At 38.3% G+C, this 23536-nt stretch overlaps 1 protein-coding gene and 1 pseudogene across 1 annotated transcript in view; one reads left to right on the top strand and one right to left on the bottom strand.

Annotated features, from left to right (window-relative positions):
• LOC138718476 (small ribosomal subunit protein mS31 pseudogene) overlaps positions 1–8787 on the top strand; it is a 62950-nt pseudogene extending 54163 nt beyond the window's left edge.
• The window catches only part of XKR4 (XK related 4), a 228285-nt gene that overhangs the window by 142369 nt on the left and 62380 nt on the right, over positions 1–23536 (bottom strand). The gene's annotated exons all lie outside the window — the stretch shown is intronic.

Genomic DNA, 23536 nt, shown 5'->3' with positions numbered 1-23536 from the left:
TTTACCACAATCCCTTCTTTTTCCACCCAAATCCCTGCACTGTCACTGTCAGGTCATCCTCTGCACCTGTATCCAGCTAGTCCTTCCCCTCGTTTGCCTAATTCATCTCTCTGTTTGAATCTGTTTCTCACAGTCAGGGTCTTCCAAAATCCTCTTCAACTTTCATTTCACTCAAAATCCTGTGAAAATTTCAGAAAGACATGATATCTGTTGACATCATGTTCTAGGAATATGCAAGTCCTGCTGGTCACCGCAGAACCTCCTATCAGCACAAATAGATAACTTTATCAGTTATTGTAACAGATTGTAACAGAACTTTTATGTCATTTTAGTGAAAATCAATGTTTTTGCTTAATAGCACACATATGAGGAAGGAGACTGCCTTCTATCATCACCTTTTTAGGCACAATGCTCCATTGAAAAAATACTTGTATCTGCAATAACTGGGGACAGATTTATGCCTAAAGGTCTTGTGGCATGACAGAACCTTATATTGACCCATGTTCTTCTTCAGTCAGGGACACTCAGTCAGTTTTCTTCCATAAATTGTATCTGTCCATGATTTTCAAAGTGTGACTAGTAATGAAGTAGCATTTATGATGCTTAATTTGATTTTTAATTTGGCCTCTGTGGGTCAGTGCCTCAGAGAACTGCTGCTGCTGATAGGCATTATCATGTGAAGAAATCTGCATTCAGGCCAGCTGTGTTTATGTATCCTTCACACTGGTATCATACAATGGAGAAAATCACAAATTTGACTCTAATTGTGGCAGCTGTGTTCAGTGAAGTGTCCAAATTAGAAACGACCTATAAAAGACTGTATTACTTGTAAAAGGGATGTGCTCTGGGGAATTTTCTGCACAATAGAATATCTAGGGAGCAAGCTTTCAAAATAAATAGGAGATTATAGCTGAATAAAACCCATGAATGATGCATGTAACCATGAATGAACTTTCTGAATGTATCATTGTGCCCTTTGATAGAAAACATTTCTCAAAAGTATCAAAGCATTTAATATTCAAGTCCCAGTTAAACTGGCTGAAGCAGGACATGACAAAAAAATATTAAAGCAGAATTTTTAAAGATAAAGTTAAGAATATTCTGCAAACACTAGTGCTAAAAAAACTCTGCATACACTGAAAGGGAAAGCATAACTTATGCAGCATAGACTGTCAAACCAAAAAGCATTACCTCATGGGGAGGTCTGAATCCAAGAATTCTAGCCAATTTTCTAATCTACCTGGTGGTTTTGTCAGCTGAATGCTGGATTTATTTATAAATTAGATTTAGACACTTCTGTTGTGCCACACAGATCTCACTGCCAGAACGACGTACTGAAAATGCTGTGATGGAATCAATGAAATTTGTCAACAAAAAAAAAAACAATACAAGAAAATTCACATACAGTTTTAGATATACCTAATTTTTTTCAGTTCATTTTTTATCCAAAATATTAGCTTCCTGGAAGTTTCACTTCTTTATATATGCTCAAGGAAATAGATTTGTAGAGATTTTAGCATTCAGTATATTTTCCACTTCAGTATAGCCTGCACCACAACAATAACCTTATGCTTGCTTCACTGACTGCCTGAAATACTTATAGAAGAAAATAAATGCAAAATGACTGAAGTTGCTCTCGATTTCCAAAATAAAACAAAAAAAAGTTTTAAAATTTTTGAGTGAATCAGACTCTGACAAGGTTTGGAATATGAATGACACAGGTCTAGTTTACAGGAAACTTGTTGCAGAAAGATTTAAATAGAACACTCAATTTGTGGCTTAGTACTGCAGCACTCTGGGCATTTTTTGCTAACTCCCCAAAATACGACTGATTTCTCTATCTCCTAAACATAAATTCCACCCTTAAGTAGGTCATTAAGGTTAGCTTTATATAAAGCAACCCATAATGTAAGGAAAGCTGCATTGTATTTCCATAGACTTAGAAACATGGTCTAGATGAAATTCTCCTAAAAGGCTCTCTTTCTGCTTGTAAAAAGCTCACTCAAAGACTTCTTAAAAGTGGATTTTGGTCAAAATGAAATGGTTGTCCTAAAATGGCTCTGTGGCGTTTCAGCTCAGATCTATCTCAGTCTTTCCCACTGGGCAGTGGAACAGAAAGGACAAGAACTGTGGATATTACAGAGGAAGGTTCAGAACAGTGATACTGGGTTTTCAAGCAATAGCCCAAATTCAGTCCTATGAAATTCAATATATGCAAGCATGCTTGGTCAAAAAATATCAAGTATGTCAATAAATAAGTAATGGCATGCTAGACAGCAATAGGACCAAAACAAACAGTAGATTATGAACAAACAGGGACCAACAGCATGATGATGTTGTACATATGCATCCAGAAGTAAACCTTCTTTTGTGCTTACTTAGGGCTGACACAGCTGGAATACCATGTCTGTTGTGGCCCAAATCATATTAAGACAGTGACAGGTGGATTAGGGAGAATCCAGATGACAGCAGCAGGAATGGTTAGATCAGGTGTTTAGAAAATGGAACACTTACATTGGTTCAACATGGACCATGGACAAAAAAGGAGATGTAAATAGTAATGCACATCTGAAGACAACTGTTAGGAAGAAGACAGAGCATTTTACTAAATTTTATAAGTCTGCTGCAATATTAATGTATTGAGAATAATTGGATTGTGGGAATTCAGCCACTGTGGTCATTAGGACTTCGAGCACATTATTTTTTCCTTAGACTAATTATAGATCCAGCCACAAGAATTTGGGACTCTGAAATGCATACATAAAATTATACAAACCGGTCCTTGGAATTTTTTCTGAGGTTAGGACTAAACCTCAGCATTTCACAGGAGGAAGATGTTTGTGCCTGAAAGACCTGGCTGCTGAGTGAGTAGGCCCTGAGGTCCATGAACATGCACTATTTTCTGATATAGCTTGGGCTGTTGAAGGTGAAAAAAATATTTCTGTTGATGTCTCATATAGAGGGGTCAGCATGTAGTGAAGCATCACCATCTAGTCAGGAAGGGCCTTCTTTCTGGGGCAAGTCTCCATCACGTCATTACCTATATTCCTGCCAACTGCACAACTCACACCCTGAAGCAAAGGTGGTATGATTCAGGGAAAATTGGCTTAAGCACATTTCTGTAACCTTTCTGGACAGGCTTCAGTCACATCTTATGCTATCTAAGCTAAATTCTGCCCCACAGCAGATGACAAAGTCATTTTGCTTCCGGAGAAGATCTTGAGGTACATCCCCCCACTGTGTCTTCAGAGAACAACTCGTGGCTGCAGCCCCACCCACGATGGAGGATGGCTGGGTCGGGTTCCACTGCCAAGTTCTTGCAATAAAGACTCACATAAATGAGGCACCCCACAGAGAATAAAAGGATAATAGGATCTCCCATGCTTAAATAAGAGGCTGGAACTTTTATTCACATTTTAACTTGCTTCATTAAAAAATTCTGATTATTTCTGTAGTGTGGTCCTATCTCTCTTGGGAAGAATATACTATAAGAGCAAAATTAATTTTCACTGTGATTCTCTGTTAGCAGCAAAGGAGTCTTACTTTTTGTGCAACTTGTCTCAATGGGAAAAGAGCTTGTCCAACAAATGTTAAAAATGGAAGCAGTTTAAATCTAAGAGAAAGCATTTCTTTGGACTCAGTAATGTTCAAAACAATGGATTTGTGAGAAATACATCTTAAATTTGACTTCTCTGGAATAGTTACAAAATGTGTATTATATTTTCATGTTTGAAGAAAGGTTGCATTTTGCTTTAATAGTGATATGATTTCAGCTTCCTCATCCCTGAACAAAACGCAGAGAATTCTTTTTCCATTTGCAATGCTGTCATTAGAATATCAATTTTAGGAAAAAAAAAAAAGAATAGAAATAAAAAGGTGGTAAGTTACAGAGAAACTCAGAAACTGATAGTTATACTTCTAACTTGTCAGTTCAAAATTTTCAGCTACACAGATTTTTTTCAAACATAATGAGCTAGTTTGTTAATTTAATTATGTATATAATTATAAAGCACTGTTGTGAACCTAGTCCCTATTACATTTATTGTGTTTAGTACACTGAGTTTTTCATGCTGCTATATTACATCAGACTTCCCTGTCTGAAATGCAATCTTGGATGCTTTGTCACTGCCATGTAATCATGCACCATTCAATCATTTTAGACTGCTATCAACTTCTCCCTCTCTTCAGCAGCTCTAATGGATGACCCTTGTCCCAAGTTCATTCATTCCAACTTCACGACGCATTGCACCCAATAATGCATGTTTCCGTCTGACTAGCAGTAAGTAATATGGAAGCAATGCAGACATTTGCATCGCATTCAGCTTACTCACAGCAGTGCAGTTGATCCAACACAGTTCTGCCTGACACCGTGTTCATTTATGTGAGTTCAATTTGCAGTTTGTATTTGATGCCTCTTTAGAAAATTTGTTGTGAAGCTTGCTGGCACTTTCTTTTTACCAGATTGTTGGAAAATTACAGGGAAAAGACAAAATGTAAATATAAAATCCATATACACATACATAAGGGTAATCATTTTTTACCCATTTTGTTTCCTTTTAAGATTAACTAAAATTTAGAAGAAGAAGAAGAATTGTCTCTGTATTCACAAAACAGTAAGTCAACATCTACATGTTTCAATTCTAGTATGGCTACCGAGACTTCTGGAAAAACCTTAGGCTAGGATTTTCTCTCATGGTAAATCCTGATAGAACAAAACTAAGACTAAGCTGAAATCTTTGGAACCATATATTAACTCAAATACATGTAAAGCGCACAAGATTGAAACAATTCAATGAGTAGGAGATACAGGGAGAAGATAAATGCAGTATGGAGAAAGGAAAGCACTACTTGCATCAGTTAAATATTTACATTATACATGAAAAATACATCATATGCACCTAATTTACAAGGTCCAAGAGTTTTAAAGCATGGGAAACTAACATAGATGAAGGTATCAGGAAACTGAACAAAACCAGAGATGAAGTGGTTTTTTTTGAATGGTGCCTGAAGCTGCTAATTGGATAATGTTGCCGCTTGACTATGTCTACCCCAGTAAACACTTTTTTTTCCTCATTCCTCTCTTTTGGAAACAGGCAGACAAAAGAGAAAAGCTGGCAATGAAGATGAATAGGGTTATCACCAGAAGCCTGAGAGAGTTCTGAAAAGGAAAAATCACAACATCTGTGGTTTGTGGGCTGTTTGCAAAAGTAGCTGATCTGAACAGCATTTCCCAAAGCTTGAGAAACAAGATTAAGATTTATGTAAGAGCAAAGATGCGCTTGAAGCTTTCTTGCTTTTTAATATTTGCTTTGCTGACCCTTAAGAAAGCAGCTAAATAACGTTCTATTTTGAATAAACTACTTCTGACTTGCTTTAATTTACTCACAGGTATGAAAAACAGGACCAAGATAGTTTAGGTGGAGCACTAAGGTGAAAGAGGCGTAAACCAGAAGTTAAGGCCTTCAGAAGTCATATTAAAAAATGATTCCATTCTTCTCTTGTCCAAAGTGAATGAAACACTTCTAAAATGCACTTGAAATAGTATTCTCAAAGGCCATAGGCAACAACAGCAACAAAAAAAGTGTTCTTCCTACATGTCCTCTTGCCATTTAACACACACATACTGGCTTCTATTAGTTTCACAGGAGAAATCCAGCTACAGTTGATAGCACCTAGTCCACTGTGCAAAGGCCTCAATCGCATATCATTGTTCAGTACCCCCTTGACTTAATTACCAATATAGAAGTCTACAATTCAGAAACCTGTATTAAGGATACAGGTTTCCCATGCAGTGCATAATATAAGGCAGAATATCTCTGCACAGTGATTTAAAGAACCAACACATTTAAACAATGAAGTGCCCAGAGCTTGCCCACCAGAAACACTTAGCACAGAGATATATCTGACATTCAATTTTTCTCCTAAGCTAAAGAAGCCGACTCTGCTATAGACAAGCATCTCAAGCCACCATCAACGGAAAATCTCATTTTCTACCTTTTAGGAGTGCTCAAAAAAAAACCCAAACAAAACCCCCCAAACCCTAAGCCACTTTCTTTTTCAAATAAGTACAATTTATTTTTATGTTTTAAAACACAGCTGTGACTTATACTCAGCTGAGGCTAGTCTGTAAGGTAACATCTTTGTGATTAGAATCACACTCAGATATGGGAAACATCCAATTTCCTTCCAGTGTAAGGCTTTTCCAAGCTAAGTGTACTGCAATCACCAAGTTAAAAGGGGTTAAAGATCATCCTTTTCTTATTGAGGCTGAGATTGATGAATTTAATAGATGTGAGGGTAAAAACCCCAAGACTGTCTCTTCCCAACCTAGTTCCTATTCGAAACATGTGGATGTTATAGAAAAGGCGGGTGCCACTGTTACTTTCTCTGATGACTTCATTTAAACATGTGCCTACCCTGTCTCCTCCTGTGAAGGGACTGAATCCATTGTTAATTCACCCTGCAGTTATCCTAGTGTATTAATAATGTGTGGTAGAAGTACTACCAATGCATTACCATGCTGCAGCCTTCAGCTGGTCTTTAAAACCTTTTGAAAAGAACTTTTGTTATAATCAGAGTAATTAAAATCCTGTTATTAGCAGAAGATCTGCTGTTGATGCGCATTCTCTGCAACTAGAAAAGCATTAGAGGTTGGATGTAACGATTTTGAACAGCACCAGTGTTAAAACTCATCTTAAACTCTGCCAATGCTCAGTATGAAAAGAAACAGTTTTGGAGCCAAATCTTCCTATAACCCCTAGCAGTGCATTTAAGTGACATAGGCTAAAATAGTTTCCTCAGCTGTCTTCTGTCTGCAGAGGAAAGGCAAGGGCTGAGCAAAGCAGCGCAGACTTGGGCAGGGATAAGCTCCTAAACTGAATTTGCAGGCACAGATGAATATCCTTCCTCCTTATCTGTGGAAAGACACTGAAAAAAAAAAACAGGAAAAGGAAAAGGAAAAAGAAAAGGCTTATCACATATTCTTTCAACATATGAAAAATGCAATAATCAAGTCCTTTAGGAGACACTTGATCATATTTTATCACACATGTAGCTCACACTTGAATACTGAATAGCCAAACCACCCAAAAGGCAGAATATTTTCAGACTTCTATCATTCAGATTTGTGTTTACTGACATCTACTGGCTGTTCTGACTCATATCTTTGTTTCCCAGTGGAATTGAGAGGTGGGTCAGTTTTGCACTGCTGTAGCTGCAGCAACATCAACAGCATCAGTCACATTTGGGGAAACTGGTCCTCCCTGTGCCAATGTATAAAACAGAAAATCTACTACTTCTAAAAAATATCTTTCTAAAAGTATGACTCACTAGCAAGCTACCTATTATAATACCTCGAGTAAAAGCACATGCAATGAACACAGTTGCCAAATTCAAAACCATCGTCCCTAAATACTCTTCTTTTTTGTGAAAAACAAGCCGAACCCAAGGAGAATCCTCCTCTCACCAGGCAAGACCTGCTTTACAAAGAAACACTGCTTACCGAATGAAGTTAATAAAATGATCTATTGGGCTGGTAGGGAGGCTCTTCAAAGGGATCTGAACAGGCTGGATCACTGGGCTGAGACCAATGGTTTGAGGTTTAACAAGTCCAAATGCCGGGTCCTGCACTTGGGGCACAACAACCCTGTGCCGTGCTACCGACTAGGAGACAACTGGCTAGAAAGCAGCCCAGAGGAGAAGGACCTGGGGGTGTTGGTTGACAGTGACTGAACATGAGCCAGGAGTGTGCCCAGGTGGCCAAGAAGGCCAACGGCATCTTGGCTTGTATCAGAAATGGCGTGACCAGCAGGTCCAGGGAGGTTACTCTCCCTCTGTACTCGGCACTGGTGAGACCGCACCTCGAATACTGTGTTCAGTTCTGGGCCCCTCACCACAAGAAGGGGCTGGAGAACAAGTCTTAAGAGGAGCAGCTGAGGGAGCTGGGGTTGTTTAGCCTTGAGAAGAGGAGGCTAAGGGGAGACCTCATTGCTCTCTACAACTACCTGAAAGGAGGCTGTAGAGAGGAGGGAGCTGGCCTTTTCTCCCAAGGGGGCAACTGTTAACCTACGTAATGTTATTTTGGAAATGGCAGTTAAAAGGCAGCTGCAGGCTCAGAGAGGTGTGAGGATATCCAATCGCGTTTCCTTGGACTTGGATGAAGATGGTCAGGGGCTCAGGCGTGGAAGATCCTCACCTCAGTCTTTTGACTCCAGAAGAAGTCTCAAAGGAGGAAAGAGGCTTAATATATTCACTAAGGCTTCTAAAGAAACAGAAACAGAAACCGCACTGGAAACAGTGTCTTCACCAACAATTTCGGATCCTGAATTTGCAAAGGCCATTGCAGCAATAACTGCACAGCCTCCCCGAAATGGTTTTGAGGAGATGATCCAGTGGACAAAAGAAGGAATACTGTGAGAGTTCCCAATTGACAATGAAATTGGGATGGAGGATGATGTTGAATTTCATGAACATATCTTTCTGGAAAAACATCTTGAAAACTTTCCTAAAAAAGGACCTATTCGCCATTTCATGGAACTAGTCATCTGTGGGCTTTTGAAAAACCCATACCTCACTGTTATACAGAAGATTGAACATATTGAGTGGTTTCACATGAATTTTGAGGAAAAGAAGGAACTACTTCAAGAGCTGTGAGACTTGGGAAAGTGCTTAACCTCGCAATGAAGAATCATTACATCAAAATTGATGATTTCTTATAATGGAAATACTGTCAGTGGATAGTAGTCATGTGACCAAGAAGTTGTATTTTAAGTAATAAACTGGAAGGTCATATTTAAAAAAAAAATTGCACATGCAGGAGAACTGGGTGATCAGGCCCAGTCAACACGGGTTCACAAAAGGCAGGTCTTGCCAAACTAACCTGATCGCCTTCTATGACAAAGTGACTCGGCTGCTGGATGACGGAAAGGCTGTGGATGTGGTCTTCCTGGACGTCAGTAAAGCCTTTGACACAGTTTCTCACAGCATTATGCTTCAGAATCTGTCAGCCTCTGGCCTGGACACTCTCCTGGGTGGAAAACTGGTTGGGTGGCCGGGCCCAGAGAGTGGTGGGAAATGGTGTGAAATCCAGCTGGAGACCAGTGACAAGTGGGGTTCCCCAGGGCTCAGTGCTGGGTCCAGCCCTGTTCAATGTCTTTATCAATGACCTGGATGAAGGCATTGAGTGCACCCTTAGCAACTTTGTGGATGACACTAAGCTGTGTGGAAGAGTTGATCTGCTGGAGGGTAGGGAGGCTCTGCAAAGGGATCTGAACAGGCTGGACCGCTGGGCAGAGTCCAGTGGCATGAGGTTTAACAAGGCCAAATGCCGCGTCCTGCACTTGGGGCACAACAACTCTATGCAGTGCTACAGACTAGGAGAAGTCTGGCTAGAAAGCTGCCTGGAGGCAAGGGACCTGGGTGTGTTGGTTGACAGCGACTGAATATGAGCCAGCAGTGTGCCCAGGTGGCCAAGAAGGCCAATGGCATCTTGGCTTGGATCAGAAACGGTGTGACCAGCAGGTCCAGGGAGGTTATTCTCCCTCTGTACTCGGCACTGGTGAGACCGCTCCTTGAATCCTGTGTTCAGTTCTGGGCCCCTCACCACAAGAAGGATGTTGAGGCTCTGGAGCGAGTCCAGAGAAGAGCAACAAAGCTGGTGAAGGGGCTGGAGAACAGGCCTTATGAGGAGCGGCTGAGAGAGCTGGGGTTGTTTAGCCTGGAGAAGAGGAGGCTGAGGGGAGACCTCATTGCTCTCTACAACGACCTGAAAGGAGGTTGTAGAGAGGAGGGTGCTGGCCTCTTCTCCCAAGTGACAGGACGAGAGGAAAGGCCTCAAGCTCCGCCAGGGGAAATTTAGACTGGACATTAGAAAAAAAATTCTTCACAGAAAGGGTCATTGGGCACTGGAATAGGCTGCCCAGGGAGGTGGTTGAGTCACCTTCCCTGGAGGTGTTTAAGGCACGGGTGGATGAGGTGCTAAGGGGCATGGTTTAGTGATTGATAGGAATGGTTGGACTCGATGATCCGGTGGGTCTCTTCCAACCTGGTTATTCCATGATTCTATGATTCTATGAAGTGTTAGGGGACAGGACAAGGAGGAATGGCCTCAAGCTCTGCCTGGGAAGGCTCAGGCTTGACATCTGAAAAAAAATTTTCACAGAAAGGGTCATTGGGCACTGGAACAGGCTGCCCAGGGAGATGGTTGAGTCACCTTCCCTGGAGGTGTTTAAAAGATGGGTTGATGAGGTGCTCAAGGACATGGTTTAGCGGCTGATAGGAATGGTTTGACTCAATGATCCTGGAGGTCTTTTCCAATCTAGTGATTCTGTGATTCTGTGATTAGTTAGATGATGCTAATGCAGTGTATTTTTGCAAACTTATACAGACACAGATCACCTCATTCAGTATGAAATTATTCACTAGCACCCATTAACTATTTAAGAAAGAATACTTTCCCCCAGTGAGTACTCTACAAAAAATTTTAGGCAAGCAGAAAATAACCAATATTGACTCAAAACCAACAGATGACACATTTACTCAATGTAATCAGTGTCGCAGGAATTTTTCCAATTGAAATCTCAATGGTTTTGTTACTTCACCTGAAAGACAGTAACTTTAGGGAAGTTGTATATCCTTACATTGTGCCTTAGTGCAGGTTAAATTTAGTCTATGAAAAAAAATACTGCCTCTTGATTAAAAATCAAGAAATGCTCTGTGGAATAATGTCTGAAGAAAAAGAGGAAGTCAGGGTTGGCTTTCCAAGTAAACATAGCCTGTCAATATAAATGGAAAAATTGATTCACCTTTAAACAATTTCAGATTCACAAATTTTGTTATAACGAATTCTGCTAGGACTTCAATTAATCTTCCAAGAGAAATATTCAGAAGCTTACTGTTTTGTTTAATACTAAATTAGCTAAAATATTCACAGAATTTTTCACATGAATTCACAGGAAAGTTTCTTTCTGAGACTAATTTGAGAAAAGCCAATAGACAATTAAGTCTATGAGTTTAGGATGTCTCCCTACCAAAACCAAGTGTTCTAAAATCAGCAAATACTTCCTGACTCCATTAAAAGTATAATAAGTAACAAGGCTCATACCAAAGTGGCATTCTCCCATGAACAACAAGGAAATAATTTTGTTTTCCTGAAATTTCAGTTTTTCTTTTCTCTCTTGCACACTAAAATTTTCGAATGAAAGTATTCTAGACATTAGAAATATTTACCTCCATCACTGTTCATAAATAGGTAGGTTTTAAAATATAGAGTATTGGATAGGTGTCTGTTTTAAATGAATCATGCTTTCATGAGTTTGATTCTTCATTGGAAAAAATTTAGATACCTGGATAATTTAGGTCATCTTTCCTAAATTTCAGTGAGGAAGAGCCAGAAAAAGCTACTGATTTGAGGATGAACAGGTGAAACAGAATACTCATTTCTGAAGAGCAATGCAAAAGAAATATACATCAAACTGAAGGCAAAACATGGGATTTCAGGAAAAAAAGTCTAACAGGAACCCAGAAGAGATGAAGAATATCTGAGCAGACACTTAAGAGCTGGGCAGTTCACTGTCAAAAGCAGTTCAACTTCAGTTATTACATTCCTAGAGATGAACCAGAAAAAATCAAATTAATATTCCAACAAACCAAGAAGTACGCATTTAGGCTTATCTGCATTCTGTGCCACATGCTGAGAAGGGGTTTCCAAAATTCTGTTATCACACTTCTGTGAATATATACAAAAATTTTTACAGTGTCAGACAGTGCTGAATGCCAGAAAATTCTCATGGTGTTGCATTGCCAAATAATATTCCTTTTGTTCTGTTCTGTTAGGTGCTACCCTAGATGGCAAGGGCAAACTAGGAAGCTTAGTAATATCACAGATAAATGCTCCTTTTAAATATGGAAATGCATTCTACAGCTCCCAAAATAAATTCTCAGATGAACACACATCATCCTGTGAAGTTTAATTAACTTGTGTTTGGGAGTTTTTAAAACAGCAGCCTTTTTGGAACAGCATATAGAAGCTTCTTTAGTTGGCCACTGAAATATTCAAGGCCTAGTTTTCCATCTATGAAAAAGATAAATGGGTTTCTGAAAACTTCACTGATCAAATCCTCTAGCATGAAACTATGAAGAAATTATAAACCAATGTATTTTCATTTATAAAATATCATTGGCACATAACACTGCTAACAAAACTGAATGAGGGGCAATCCACTAACTTAATTGCAATATCAAGCATCTTGTATTTTAGCCTGATTTTTGTTTATAAGTAAATTTAATTCTATCATCTAATCCTTCTGACATAATGCTAAGGCAAAATTGCTGTCCAGTCTGTAATTAAAGTTTTAATTTCAGGGAAGAAGTACTGAGATTGAAAGTCCGTTGTTAGAACAACAAACATTAGCTGCTATTATTATTTATTTTTGTGAGAGAGAGAGGCACCACTGGTTTGATTGCAGTCATTCTTAGGAAGGTTCTTATGATTCCAGTATGTGACAGAAGCACAAAACAAAGCATAAAGCATGGCACCTAGTTTACAAGCAGCAATGCATTCATATTTTAACACAAGAGAAGCATAATTTTAGCACTAGGAACAATGCATCATTATAAACACGATAAAGGAGTTGACTAAAAGCAAATCCTACTCACAATAATAATTTTCTCTTTTCCTATTTTCTACAAGCTGTCTTGAAGCCTTCATCAGAGAAGATAATAAAACAGAGGAGCAGTATACCTTGAAGATCACCAACACCTTGAAGATCTGTTAACTAAGCAGCAAAAGCAATCTAAAATCAAAGGCCATTGCTAATAACCCAGTGCTCTAAACTCCCATCTAAAAGATTATCAATGCTGTCTGAAAACCCTGTCAACACAACTTCTGACTTTCAACTGAAAATTAACAAATAGTTATGCAGATCAGGAGGAATATAGGTAATATATAAAGAAACAAGTCCAAACTTCAGAAGTTAAAATGAAAATGTAGTGCTGCGCATATATAAGCTCATCCTAAATGAACTTACTGGGATACCAGAAGCAGTCTAATGACATTAACATGGCATACTACATTGGTTAAAATGCTTGAGAGAGCTACTCTGAGTGTCTAATATAACGCCTGTTCTAAAGGGTTACTGCTGAAACAACTGCAGCAACTACTTTCAAGCCAAAAACTCAGTCTTTACATGATTATATAGACCACAGTTCATTTTTGTAAACAGATGATACATATATTTTAAGCAGAAGCAGTTATTTCAGGAGGAATGTATCTTTTAAAGTTTGTCACTGTAAATAAAGGTAGCAAAGTTAGCCAGTGGCTATTTTAACCTTCTTCAGAGATGGAGATATGCAGAACACATCAGCTAATATTGAGAAGAAAAAGGGAATTATATGTTTTTGCATTACAGAAACAGGTTGTTCAGTTTCCCACCAGTGCCAGAATTATTGCCCATCTGTGAGTAAGACAAAAAAATCCAAGCAGTAACAGGCTATCACAGATTTTTTTTAACAGGTTGCCTTTTAGAATTAGTAGACAGATTACACATAAAATTACGGATTACTCTGCTTCCCCACCAATTACACCAACTTCCCTATTGTTTGCTGTTGTTATTTATTAATAAACATAAACTTGCTCTAGGGCCTTTTATTCTTAAATCTAAAACACTTTTCAGTATTTGTATCTACTTAACTCTTTATTCTTGAAGAAAGTGAAGCACAGGAGAAAGTGATTTCTTTGGTTTCTCTGGTAAGATACAAAAGGGGAAAGAAAGAAAGAGGGGTGATTAAGAATGCTCTTCAAAAAACAACAAAAACCGCAGTATTAAAGATACTACCTAAACAGCAAGGTCTTTAACGCCAACATTCAAATGTACATTTTTTGCTCATCCCTAGCACAAATCTTCCCAGATCTCCTGAAGGAGATATGAATGGCCTGTCAAATTTATGCCTAAAAATATGCAATGTGTTTTAGCTGAATCCTGCTTTCCTTGGACAACAGTGGAAACCACAATGTCTAATCATTCAGCAGTAAAGATATTAAATTCAAAACTGAGCAACAATAATCTAAGAAGAATTTTTTACTGTGGTTTGTTTTTGGTAAGTTGCGCAGAACTATATGGGAAATCTACAGTACTCCATCACCTGAAGGAGTGACAGAATGAAATCAAGCATGTGCCTCATACTTAGAATCCTATAATATTTCAAAAGACACCACTTGTCCATGTTTATTGTATCTCAGTGATCGCAGATGAAGAATATCATAGTCAGAGAGACAACTTTTATTGTTAGTGTTGCAAATAAAGTCTGGAGTTTGAAAAGCAAGCTGTGTTCCCCACGATCATTTATCAGCAAGATTTTGGCATTCACAACTTCATTAAATAACTTCGCCAGTGACAAAAGATAGACCAATGTTCTTGTTATCCTGCAAGGCATCATCACTATCAGCATCACTGAAAGTGTAAAAGGTTTCCAAAAGAATGAGTCTTTTTATTAAAAGGAAGGATCCGCAATTTAATTCTAAATACACACAGAGAACAGAATGATGAGGAAAAGATCATTTACAAAAAGCACAAAAAAGCCACCACCACCAGGCTGAGCCCCATTAAAACTATACAAACATCACTTAATAGTGTTCTTACTGCAAACAGTACCTCCAAATTCCCATTAGAGCTTTTTTGTGACATTAAAGACAGTTTCCACTCCAAAGAGTTTTCAGCTAACGTAGAACAAAGAACCCCATGTGAAAAAAAACCACCCTATTGTTTTAACTAAAAATAACAAAATACGCTAGTCTCATATTTAGATCTATAATGACATAACAGTCTGATGGCCAAATTAAAAAAAATCTTCACATTATTTGAAAATGGAAGAAGTGAAAAAATTTTTTTCAGTGCAGGGGATCTACTGTACATAATAGCAAAACATTTACATATATTCTTTGATACTGACTGATTGCCATCAGAACAGGTAACCAAAAGCCAAAAAAAGCATATAATCTATATGCAAGAGGCTAACAAAAACCTGTGCATGTTTTCAGGTTACCTATGCTCAGACATACACCCCTGCTAAAAATGTAGTAACAGTATGATAGTTAGAAAACAGTTACAATTTTTAAAAGGCTGGTAACACAGTGGATTGATTTCACAAAAGAGAATAGCACATGGATTTAGGGTCAAACAGATGTTAAATCCTTTTTGAAAGAATTTCCTTAACCTGAAGGTTATTATATTATTTTTTTCAGATTCAGATATCAAGTTGGATCATTGAATTTCTTTCCAAACACAACACAGCAAATGCAATGCAGTGACATGGCTAATATCTGAATTTAGTACAAATACATTCTGAGATGAGATTGCCAATATATTCAGGTTTGAAAAAAACAAGGGGACAGTCTCTTCTTGGATGTGTAGTTGTTATTCATAATGAATTCCAAAGGCTTTAAAAAAATGAATCAGTGGGAGCTATGTAAGTAAAGAAATAAAGTATAGCTATATAGAACCTCTCCACCTCTATTCACCTCTTCACAACTGGTGAAATGTAAGAACATTCAGAGCTGACTTTCGAGAAAGGACTAGTTGAAGCCAAAATGAGAGAAGACTTTAGCAGAAAAGAAATCCATGATGAACACCAAACATCAGTATAAATTCTCCTGAAAAATTGGTCTCTTCCATGCCTTATGGAAGCTGAGCTTTTCTTCAAACTTTGCCTCTTCTGTGCTGCAGAGTTCTTCTAAATGTCTTAACCAGTTTAACTGGTGGTACGCACTTACTCTGCAGCATGTCACTCTTTATTGAAAGAGACCGTGAAGCTGCGCTGGAGTGAACTCAGTGACTGAACTAAATATTTGGGATCAACCCAGAGTAACATATTTCCATGTGAAACACAGCCAGAGCAACTCTGCCAAGTCTTATGCAATATGCATTCAGCATGAGACTCACTTCTATTCCTTCTCCACTCCCATTTCCCACTATGATACCAGCCATTGAGGGGAGTGTCTGCTTCAGTTTGGCATGCCAAGTATGACTCCCTGGCTCGAGCCTATAGCCTAGTACTAATAACTAATTCTCCCCTGCTTCATTGAAGAACCTCATACGCCACATACAACTCTTCACTGAATTTGACGCTCCATGACCCTAACTTTCTAAAGCGTGGCCAATGGTTCCTACCGTGCTCCAGGGTAGAGGTGTGATGATGTGCTCAATGATGAAACCCCAGGAGAATCCTCTGCTACAGCCTAACCTTATGACACCTCTTCATCCAGTGACCTTGCACACACAAACCATGCACAAGCAGAGCCAGGTATGCATTTCTGCATACCTGCGGTCTTGCACATTGAACAAGAGATAAATGGAGATATCTGCTAAAATTCAGAAAACTATTTAAGAAGAAAAATCAAAATTATGGAACTGTAGAATCACATCGGTAAGAAAGGCCTACTGGAGGTCATCTGGTTCTATGTGGAGCTAACTCTGAAGTTATATCATGTTATTCAGACTTTACGCAGTTACACTTTGAATGTCTGTAGGTATGGAGATCCCACATGCTCTCTATGTAACCTGCCCTCGTGTTTGACTTCCCTTATGACAAAGAATTTGCTCTCTACACCTGGATGCTATTTCTGTCCATTGTTTCTCATTCTTTCACTGTATAATTCTGAGTCTATCCTCTACCATGGAGTAGCTGAAGTCAGAAATTAGATCCCCCGTTCTCGTATCCTGTCCTGTACTTTCCTTTTCTCTTTTCACATATCATATGTTTCAGCACCCAAATATACATCAGACATATAAAACAAAATGGTTATACCTGCTAGTTCTATTTCTAATATTGGTTCTGTTGGCATCTATGATACAATTAAACACAATCTAAGCAAAAGTGTTTCTCCCGTGCAAAGTTAACTGCTGTAACTGTACTTCTCCCATAGTATGTATGCTGCACTATGAGTACTTGTGCTCAGATGGGCAGTACCTTTTTTCCTAGGGGATGATGAGATATTTGGTAAAGTATCTGAATTATTTCCAACTGACTTGCAGAACAACTTTCTACTCCTTCTTAAACATCCACAGATTTATGGGAAGACAGAAAACAGGAAACTACCAGTGATGGAACAGGGCTGTCATGCTAGCAAGAAACAAATTGTTCTACCTCAAGTTTCAGCCTATACTTCCTGATGTGATTTTAAACTCAAAGCAGGGAAAAGACAGATGGCATTCAGTTTAGGCATTTTATATATGAACACACTTGCACATTAATAGTACTAGATTTTATTTTGAAGAAAAGCAAACAACACATACACAAAGGAAAAGAAAGGCTCCAAGATTAAACTGAAAGGCTGTGCAATCTTACTTTGCAGTTTTGCTGTCTGTAAATGGTCAGGGATAAGATCTGATCCAGGATAGATATTCAAACTTAACTGAGAATTTCCTAGTTTGGTCAAAGCAGTTAATTTAGAACCCCCCACTAACTAAATTGTAATCTGTAGCTTTTATTTTACAAGCTATTACACATCTTGAATGCTATAATAGTTTTTCTTTGTAATATAGGCTGCTGGCAAGTATAGTTCTTTTTTTCTTTAATTGTGGAGAACTTGAGAAGTAGTTGCTAAAACACATTTTTAAACATACTTGATAAAAACCCACTAAATTAGCCCCATGTCACATCATGCATGCTCAGTATGTCTGCATGGTAAGGAGGGACTCAAAACAGCTGTTTCACAACATATATCCCAACTTAACAGTACCAGAGAGGATACTAGTTATTTAACATTGGTATAGAATGACTACTTCACTAATAAAACAGATGCAGTGAGCTGTACATAATGGAGAGGGTGTCATGGGTAATAAAGAGGTAACAGCACCCTTTTCCAGACCTGTTCTCCATCTCACACTCTCAAAATAAGTATGTGCTGCTTCTCTAAATAATGAACTATTACATGCCTAAAGAAGGGCATTAGCACCAGCACCAGCCAGGTGAATGTGCTTGTGAGAAAAAATAAGCACAACTATAACTCCAGCAGGTTTTGAATTTGCATTCTTTCTGCAATCTGAGAGTTCAATTGCAGTTCTCTGCAGGCTAGAGAGAGATGAGCAGGATGTAAGACATACACCACCAGATTTAATAACATTTGTTTTATGATAATAGGTAAGCTGGCACAGGTAATTTTAAGAACAATTTTCTTCCCAACAAAAATTTTGGTACAGACCTACAGTAATTCTGTTTCAGTAACTGGCATTGCACTTGTGAAGAACTGCTGTTATTTAGTGAGGATTCGGACTTTTATCTTGTTACACATTCTCAGCTGGGTCACAAGTGCAAGCCAGAGTGTCTAACAGAAAACCTGCAGGGTGCTAAGGCTTTGCTGCAAAGAAACAGTGGAGAAAATATAATCCAGAAGGGTCAAGAAAGAAGAGAAAAAAGATAAGGAAAGAATCATATATATGAACTGTATGTTTAAATCTTTTTCCTCCTGGAAATGTAAAATGACAGTTTGGGTGAATGGCTTTCATATGATGCTGTCATCCTTCTTTCTGAAGCTCTAGATGAATAACGTCTAACAGAAAGCTTTTTTCACCTCACCTTCAGGGATTGGATTTTTGGAGCATTCTTAGGTAATTTCTAATAGACAAACTTTAAAGGCATTCAATATTCTAACTGAGAAGTGCCTTGTGGATTATTCCTATATACTGCTAAAGTATTGCAGTGCAACCACTGGCTTGCAAAACCTCATTATATAAATAAGCAATAAATCACTGGCCTTTCTTACTAGTGACAAAATGTAGAAATTAAATGTATGATATCTCATATGCCATCATTCACAGTGTTATCTATGCACAGCCCATCCCTAATATGTATAACTACCATTATGCATCTTCCCCAGTACCATTTTCAGGACTGGGCTTCTATATAGCAAGCTCTTTGTCAAAGGACTGTATGACAGGTACAGTGTTACATAGAATAATGTAGCTATTATTGCTTGCTTGAAGTTCTATTCATTTAAAAAGTAATTTTGCTTCCATTTTGCCTTGAACCACATTTTAAAAAAATCCTTATGAATCATACCCACTCAATGTATGCCAGGTCAACTTCTCATTATGCATTATGATCATATCAGACAGACATGATATTCTATGCTATTCACGTATACATTGGAAAGACGGAGCAAAACAGCACAGCGCCACACAGAGCTACCAAACCAAAGCTAAATGATCTGAACCTGATCTGAGTCTATGCACTATAATTCCATTAGCATGACATTATGATATCCTGACAAACTTACAGCTCGCACAGCTGTTTCTTCTAGTACTTGGACTATCCTCTATATAACACTACACGGTAATTCTTGATCTGAAATGTTCATGGCCTGAAAAAAACAAGTCATAAAAGGAAAATGGGAAGAGAGAAGAGCAAAACACTAGCGTTCCTCAAGTCCATGAGGACTGCCAAGAGGAAATCAACAGGTGCTAGACCATGAGGGTTAATAACAAGAATTAAATAATCAGGGTAATAGCAGGCATAGGTTTTACTAGGCACATGCAGGTTGTTTTTTTTCTTGCTAGGCCAAGGACAGTTAAGAAGACTGCAGTGGTAGTGAAAGTATTAAAACTTAAGCTAGTTACTACGAAGCAATATCATCCGCTGGTCTTAAAACATTGCCTCTCTGTGTCCTAGGTATAAATATTTGGTATACATACTGCAAATAGTTATATTTCCATACTGTTCAGATTCTTCATTAAAAATGTTACTTTTTAGCATCTCTTTTGTGCAATGAAAAGCACCATTTGCAGATGGGCACACAGGCAACCCTCCAAAAAGTCAGATGAGTCATGGTCACCATCTTAGGCAGGAGAATAATAAATAAATAAATAATAAAAATGATGGATTATCCTGAAATTTAGGACATTTGTGGTGGCTGGTGAAAAATCTTTGCAGAAGTCTTGCTTAGACTTTTGTTGCATAATTTCAGAATTATGAAAATATTGTAAATGGAGACTCTCTGAAAGGCTAGGTATAAAGGAATGCACAGAGTGCACATGGAAGGCCCTTTTTCCAGCTGTTAGAGTGAGACTGAAACACTAATTTATCACTCACATTAGTATGGTAGATTAGCACGTTGTGTGGCATATAGTTCTCAAACACAGAAAGTCACCATAAATTATCAAAACAGCTATACAGGTAGGTTATCTAATGCACATTGACACAATTATATGTGACAAGGGGAGGATGACTTCCTTCTGAGCAGGATGCCAGACTAGGGAAAGCGGACATGGCATAGACAGAAGTGTGACCTTGCCAAATTGAGCCAGTATCCCTGTTTGTGTCATTTCCCAAAACACAGGGGAAGATAGAAGGTCACAACAGAGGATTACTCTGGCTCTGCCAACTATCATTGCTGGTGAGGGCTGGGGCAATTTCCCGGGACAGGCAAGGTTCCTTGCCAGCAAAAAAAAAAGAGGAGAGAAGGGGCTTTAGAGCCAAAAATTTTTATGCAGTAAGTGGAAATGAGAAGGGAAGATACACTTAGAAGAAAAAAGCATGGAAAGCTCTTCGCCAATATAATCTTTCAAATTGATATCCAACACCTACAAAAATTCTCTGTCTTTGCTTACACAGATATTATTGCATCACATTAGCAATACTGCAAAGACAGAAGGGCATAAAGTATACCTCCAAACACTATAAGCCTATTTACATGGCACACAGTTAACGTACCTCATATTACTAGATATGTATCAAAAATGTACTGCAACTTATTTTTTGTCACTTCCAAGTATAATTTTCATTCTATATTTTTTTTCTAATCTGTTATAACAATAGATCTTTCTTTGGGGTTCAGTGAAAGATATTGGGTGAGTACAGAAAACCCAGTATAAACATCAGGGGAGGGCAATATCGCTCAAATTATAAGACTTCACTGTGAATTGAACAAAATATCTTAGCCTGGATTAGCAAAGAGTTTCACCTAGCCCAAGCCTGCAGGCTTTTGACAAATGACCCATTGAAAAAATTTTGCCTAGGTCTACATCTCGTACTACTTTGTATTCTGTAAAACCTAGATATACTTATGTCTGACAAGAAGATCTGAACTTAACTGCTGCATTTACATCACAGTCACTTATAAAGCCCTATCGTGTAGACTGATCGGAGCTAACAACATGTTGACTTTCTCTGAATCCTCCTGCTGCATTAATGCTGCACATGAGTAGGGAGGGCTTTTCTCTGCATTGAATTGCATGACTGAAACACCCAACATTTTCACTTATACTTCTGGAGGGGGTCGCAGTCTGGGATAACCACTGATGACTCCCTGTAACCTTGGGCAAATCTCCTCACCCTTTCATGGCTCATATTAATCTCTTAAATATGAACAATAACACTAGAGAGCACTTTTATGTCTTTAGCAGAAAGACTTAATATAGTACAAAGTATTTTTATTTAATATCAGAATATAGCTCTCACAATAACATCTTATATGGAGTGGAAAATGATGGTCTTATATAATCTGTTGTATATGGGCACTGACAGTTTATCCTTGAGGGTCTGACAAGAAATAACTATGAGAAGGTAATGGCTGTGAAGAATATTTTTCTCTAGCCATGACACATCCCCTAGGACACAAAGGTCTCAGCAATTAGTTTTGTTCCTCTTTTGAGAAAGTACATTAAGCAATATCAGGGAAATCCTGTAGTCACTTGGGGTAAATGCACCCAAAATCCAACTGCTTTTCTGTATGGGCAGATTTTTTCTTATTCCAGGCCCCAAATGGCCATATTATCCCCTTACAGCATAAGCATAATGAACAAACAAATATACATGTACTATTCTGCGTAAATTTTCTAACTGGCACAGAGAATTAATTCTGTCTGTATTTTGAGCATAACTAAAGTAAGAGCTCAAGCTGAAATTTAGACAGTATGTCAGTGTAAGTCTACTCCCACTCACACACCCAGAGCAAACCCCTGGATGTTGGTGGGGTAGGAGCTTCCCTCCTTCAGTCTGGATAGGAGGTGCCCACTGAGCCTTGCCTGTACACCTCTGGCCATCATGTGGCTGAGCAGGAACCTTGCTGAAAGTGTTCTTAGATAACATGATGCAAAAGCAGAAGGGATTTTTTACACACGAGCTTTGTACACTCATTTAGAATTATGTATGTTCATAGAGCACCAGTCCACCAGCAACTTCAGTCATTCAACACATATTTGGGGCCAAGAAATACTCCATACCCTAACCCACCAGCTACACTTAATAAACAAGGGCCCCAAGTCAGACTCCATCAGCATGGAGTGTGTTGAGCAGAGTTCAGGCTGGAAATCCCAAACTAGTATTTCCACTTATGGAAATGCTTCACTCTAACACTGAGGCAAACACAGCAACTTATAGGTAAATATTTGTGGTTTGGGAGCTTTAATGAGCTGTTTGCAATCTTTCAAGTCTTCTTTTCAGAAACTGTCTCTGAAGAGAAGACAGTTTATAACACAAGATAACAGAATTCCCTGGGAATTTGAGGTACAAAACCAGACCTGAAGACAGCAAAAGCATAAGGAATGTACGAGAAAGTGCAAACCCTTCTAAACTAATCACATTGCAAATACTTTCAAGTTGAGGCTGTGCTCCTCTAGTGTATTTCTAGATACACTGAAGTGTCTTGGTGAAAAAAAACCCATATAAAACAATCATATAAAAAACCCATATAAAATAACCTTCCTGAAAGCTTTTTTCTCTAATTTTGATCAGAAATTGGGCTAGAAAAATAGAAAGCCAGTTCAGAGATGCGTTAATTTAGAAAATGGCAAGAGAGTCTTAGATTCTGGTTTTACCTGGGTTTTGGTGGTGCTTTTGATAGTATTTTGGTTATTCATCACCAGCTGACCAAGTCAATAAATTATATAGGTCGCACATGGGAGAGCTGACAAATGAACAACTAAAAGGATTTGCATTTAATGTCAGTGTCTCCATTAAAGAAAAATTCAAAGAATGGGAATAAAGAAATACTGAATGTTGATTCTGAAGCTTAGTGACACAGCTGGTGTTCCACAAATAAATAGCCTTAGGAAATGTATATCTACTCAAATGGAGAAAAGATAGTAAATAAATATTATTACCTGTAAATAAATCTCTTGCAAATGCTTTTGTAAAACAAACCTTTCCAAACCAGTAAATGCAGACATTTATTTGCATGCTGCCAAAGACAAAAATCTTGAATAATTTTGGCCATTAGAGTGTACTTACTCTGCATCTATTTGTCCTTTCCTTTAAACAGAAAGCTAATACTCCATTCTCCCTTGAAGGCTTATTAGAAGATAAAATGCCAAAGGATAAAACAAACACAAATTAAGTGGTGGTAGGAATCCCAAGAGAAGAATAAGTCATTTTACATTTTGGGGGGTTTTAATTGCTGGTAAATTACACTTCTGAAAACATGTTCAGAGGATGAAATGGTTTCTGCTCTGCTTTGTAAACCTTTTTAACATTTTTCAGGCTTGAAGTCAACTGACTATAATGACATACAGAACTACAGAACTCACAGGATCTGCACTGATCATAT

This window comes from Phaenicophaeus curvirostris, chromosome 3, assembly GCF_032191515.1.
Source record: "Phaenicophaeus curvirostris isolate KB17595 chromosome 3, BPBGC_Pcur_1.0, whole genome shotgun sequence".
NCBI lineage: Eukaryota > Metazoa > Chordata > Aves > Cuculiformes > Cuculidae > Phaenicophaeus > Phaenicophaeus curvirostris.
Note: the sequence above shows the minus strand (reverse complement) of the source record. Positions and strands in the feature narration are given on the sequence as shown.